Source organism: Saimiri boliviensis, chromosome 15, assembly GCF_048565385.1.
Source record: "Saimiri boliviensis isolate mSaiBol1 chromosome 15, mSaiBol1.pri, whole genome shotgun sequence".
Lineage (NCBI taxonomy): Eukaryota > Metazoa > Chordata > Mammalia > Primates > Cebidae > Saimiri > Saimiri boliviensis.
Window position 1 is genome coordinate 43,287,947 of NC_133463.1, and position 5,296 is coordinate 43,293,242.

The following is a 5,296-nucleotide window of genomic DNA, read 5'->3' on the forward strand; positions in this document are numbered from 1 at the left end:
TCCTCACGTAAAGCACAAGCAGCAGAATTTATTTAAAGTGGAAAAGTTTTTCTCCCAATATGCTTTTGTAGATTTTGCTGTAAAGGGAAATCAGTCTTAAGCAGGCAGGGCTGCTTTGCACTGAAAGAAAATTAAATTCCTGCATCCCTGTGCATACTGCACGCATGACATGCTTTCCATATGATTTCTACCTACATGATCATCACTCAGCGCTGAAAAAGCTCAGGGGCAAACGAAGGTCGGGAAGGTATGAGGAGAGCAACAAAAATCAAGATGAACTGAAAATGACTTAATTTCCATACATATTTCATCCTAAGTGCAGGCTCAAAAGAGAAAAGTGCTCACTCATCTCCCTCTTCACCAAAGCCTTCCCTGCAGCCACATTTCAGTTAAGTGAGGGTAAAATAGGCTTTTGTATTAAGTTCAGTTAACTTTTTCAGATCAGTTATCACAAGGAATCCTATCTGCCTGTGGCTCACTTGACAACTGAAGACACCAAACAATAACAGCAATGGATGAGTAAAATAACATCTTACAACTATCAGAGCACATTACCAGATTTGCGTCATTTAAACCTTGCAAAATTATGACCAAAGATAATTTTAAATAATTGATGAGTAAATGATGCTTCAGAGGTTAACTAATTTGAAAAAGTTCAACTATCAATCAATAATAGATTACACATGTTATTTTCACTACACCAAACAGCTTTAAAAGATACCCTTGTATATTTTGATATGAATAAATATTGATCTATGAACTGAAGTGTCTTTCATGAAGCTCTGCACTTTGTGGGAATTATTTGTTAATGAGCTAACTCCACTAGAAATATTCTATATTTATATATTTGTGGCATGAATGTTATGTTTCCCTGATGGAGCTAGGCTTCCTCTTTTTGGTCTTTTAAGCACTTTATCTAAGTAAAGAGGAATATATTCATACTTATGATAGAAAAATACAAATAAAGAAAAATAAGAAAATGTAAATTGTCCATAACCCTACATGTTTTTTTTTTTTTTGTAGTCATTAATTTTTTTCCCAAATAATTTTAGACAGGAAAGAATAGCAAACTTAGTACATAGAGGATTATCAGCTCACCTTTCCCTATTTTCCTTACGCTTATAAAATCCTTAAAATGTTCAATTTTCAAAACAAGGAAACAAATATTGGCCCAATACTGTTAGCTAAACAGCAGATCTCATTTCTTCATTTTTTTCATTAATGCTTTTTATTGTTTCAGGTTCTAATCAGGGATTCTACAATGTATTGTTTCATGCCTCACAAGTATCTTCAAATCTGTGACAGATCCTTAGTCTTTCCTTGTCTTTCATGGACTTGACACATTTGAAGAGTAATGAGCAGGTGCCTCAGTTTTGGTGTGTCTGATGTCTTCTGCTGATCAGGATGAGGTAATTCATTTTTTTCAGGAATGTGACAGAAGTAATGTGCCCTTCTCAGTTCATCACATCATGATGTTGTAGAAAAACTCTCTTTTCTTATTGCCATAAAGTTAACCATGATTCATTGATTAAGGTGACGTTTACCAGGTTTCTTCACTATAAAGTTATTTTCTGTTTCCAATAAACACAGATGTTGGGAAAGATTATTTTTAAACTATTCAAATAATGTCATTTAATATCAAATAATATCTTTTTCTTAAATTTTGGCTCTTAAATTTAGCATTCATTAGTGGATTTTGCTTGCAGTGATGACTACTATAGTATTTCTGTTTCCCTCATTACTTTCTTTTTATTTTCTTATTTTATTTATTTATTTATTTATTTATTTATTTATTTATTTATTTGAGACAGAATCTCATTCTGTCACCCAAGCTGAAGTACAGTGGTGTGATCTCTGCTCACTGCCTCTGGTGCTCTGGTGATTCTCATGCCTCAGCCGGCCAAGTAGTTGGGGTTATAGCTGTGTGCGACCATACCTGGATAATTTTTGTATTTTTAGTAGAGACAGGGTTTTACCTGTGATCTATGAACAGGTTGTCTTACATGTATTTTTTTTAAAGAGGTACTTTGCAAATGTTACTTAGGGAAGGACAGGCCTTGAAATAGGGAGATTATTCTGGGTGATACAATAGATGCGATCTAATCACAGAAGTCCTTAAAAGTGGAAAATAAAAGAAGAAGGATAGATGAGAGGAATATGATCTTAAGACTTGATCTGTTTTTGCTGGTTTTGAAGACAAAAAAGGGAGCTGAAGCCAAGGAATGGCCTGGCCTGTAAAGGCTCAGATCAACCCCAGATTGCCAATCAGCAAGAAAACAGGTGGCCTTTCAATGGCAAAGAATTGAGTACTTTCATCAACAACAACATAAGAAGAGCAAAAAATAAATAATCACCTAGAGCCATTAGAAAGACGTGTGATATAGATATCTTGATTTAGCTAGCTAAGACCTGTGTCGGAATTCTGACTTAAATTATTATAAGATAAAAATTTTGCTTTAAGTCAGTAGGTTTACACTCTTCTGCTATGGCAGCAATAACAATATAATAAAACAATCTTTTCTTTTCTTCCCTTAAATTGTTCCAGATTTGGCCACTGGGAGCTCCTTTATTTGAGCTAGGTCTTTCACTCATCTTGATGGCTGTTAGTAGCATTTTCTTCATTTGAATCAACTATGTGGTCAACCTTACCTTCAGAAGAATCAAATTAAAAGTCTGATACTTCATACAAATACAATTTGTCTTAGATTTTCTCCCCACATTCAGAGTAAAACTATGAAGAGATACAATTTACCCAGCCACTATAATTCTTAAAAGTTAATTTGAAATATTGAAATATGGAGCCATTGGGGCATTTGACTCTTTGCCCCAGTTTGTAAGAAGCTCCTGTGTGTGTGGGCAGGTGTGTATGTGTGTGTGTTTCTATCTTTTCTAAATGTGATACTAATTGGGAAACTGGAGGTAGGCCAGGACTCAGGATACAAAATTATTTAAAGAATGGTTAAGAGGCAGGAAATAAACACATGCCCACTCCTACCTTGCTGTGTTTACAAAGGCTAGAGGTGATGAAAATTTAGACCAACCCTAAAGCTTAACTACATCATTAGAATGGCTATTTTTCTACTAGTGATTAATGCCTAGATTGACATCAGTATATTACTTCTTTAGGATACTACCTTTCAAGTTAAAGAAGTAATATAATGGTATTAATCCATTCTAAGAAATTTAGTCTTTCCTAAAAATTAGGCTTTGCATGAAACAATGTGATAAGGAGTGTGTAGTGGAGATTTAAATAGGAAGGGGTGCCTTAGGTGGAAAAAATGGGACCTGGAAAACTATGTCAATTTATCTAGTCCTGGGCTGATCAGGATCTCAGAGGCCTCCAAACTCTTGTCAAACCCCTTCTTGGTTATTTTGATAAAAACAAATTTCTTAAGGACAGAAACAGCATCCTATTTCACTTCACTTTCTTAGCTCAGTTCTAGCACATAGTGTATTTTTTCTAGTATATGTTTGTGGAATTTAAAAATGGATTAACATCAATAATAATTTTAATTAATCTGTAATATATTTAACAATTCTTTCATGGGCAAAATCTTCACTGGAAAAGCCATGGCCTCAACTACCAGCACCAAGAAGATAATGGAGGAAGCCACCTGCTCCATCAGCCTGAGCCTGATGACAAACCCAGTAAGCATCAACTGTGGACACATGAAATGTCATGTGACAAACATGGAGAACAGCTCCACCTGCTCTGCAAAGATGAAGGACAGCTCATCTGCTGGCGCCGTGAGTGGGCACCACGAGCGGGCACCACAAGACAAAGGGCACACCACAGCGCTTGTTGAAGACATATGCCAGGGCTACAAGGAAAAGGTCCACAAAGCTGTGACAAATTTGAGGTAACTTGAAGACAGATGGACAGAGCAGAAGCTGTTCACAGCAATACAAATAACTAAATGAAAGAAACGATACAGATTCAGAGACAAAAAAATTCAGTCTGACTTTAAGGGTCTTCAGAGTTTCTTACATGAGGAAGAGAAGGGTTATCTCTGGAGACTGGAGAAAGAATAACAATAGACTCTGAGTAGACTGAGGGACCATGAGGCCAGTCTGAGGCTGAAGAATAATGAACTCAAGAGCCACATCCTGGAATTGGAACAAAAATGTCAGGGCTCAGCCCAGAAATTGCTGCAGAATGTGAATGACACTTTGAGCAAAAGTTGAACCACGAAGCTGGAAACATCAGAGGCCGTCTCCTTGGAGCTTCATGCTATGTGCAATGTTTCTGAGCTTTACTTTCATGTGAAGAAAATATTAAGGAATCATCAAGTCAGTGTGACTCTGGATCCAGATAAAGTTCATCAGGAACTAAGTCTGTCTGAAGATTGGAGGCAAGTGACTCAAGGATACCCCCAGCAGAATCAGGACACTTCTTCCAGGAGATTTAGTTCCTTGCCCTGTGTCTTGGGTTGTAAAGGTTTCACCTCAGGAAGATGCTACTTTGAAGTGGATGTTGGAGAAGGAACCGGGTGGATTTAGGAGTTTGTATGGAAAATGTGCAAAGGGGCATTGGCATGAAGCAAGAGCCTCAGTTCAGATTCTAGACCCTCAGGCTGTGCAAAAACAAAGGTTATGTAGCACTTACTTCTCTCCCAACTTCCCTTCATCTGCATGAGCAGCTCCTGGTTGTGGGAGTTTTTCTGGATAATGATGCCGGAGTTGTATCCTTTTACAATGGGAATACTGGCTGCCACATTTTCACCTCTCCAAAGGCTTTCTTCTCTGATATTCTCTGGCCCTATTTTCAGGTTTATCATTATTATCCTTTGTTTCTGCCTCCCCTAGATGATTAAGGAAAAAAGCAGAGGCTCCTTCATTTAACCAGCACAAAGAAAATAATGTAAATCCCATAAAGGCAAAAAAAGAAAAGAAAAAGGTAAAGGATTCATGTTTGTTTTATTAATGTCAGTATAGTACAATGCCTCATATGCAAAACTTTTAGTTTTATTTTTTATTTCTCCTCAAAATATGCTGGTAGGCTAATTTAAAGAAAATTATATATAAATATATATATGAGTACATTAGCTAGAGTATATATGTGTGTGTGTGTATATATATATATATGTATATAGTCTGTGAATAGGTGTATATACAGTGTGTGAATATATATGTGTGTGTGTGTGTGTGTGTGTGTGTGTGTGTACATGCTGGAGAATAAATAATCTCCATTGATATTAAGAAAAAAGAGGAAAATAAAAAGAGTCAAGTATAAAATTCAATAGGGAAAGACAGATATCTTTCTAAGACTTTTTATACTGAGAAAATAAAGTATATG

At 36.2% G+C, this 5,296-nt stretch overlaps 1 pseudogene; it reads left to right on the forward strand.

The window, feature by feature from the left end:
* The first annotated feature begins 3,570 nt into the window (after window positions 1–3,570).
* Window positions 3,571–4,814, forward strand: LOC101039227 (E3 ubiquitin-protein ligase TRIM38 pseudogene; annotated as a pseudogene).
* The last annotated feature ends 482 nt before the right edge of the window (window positions 4,815–5,296 follow it).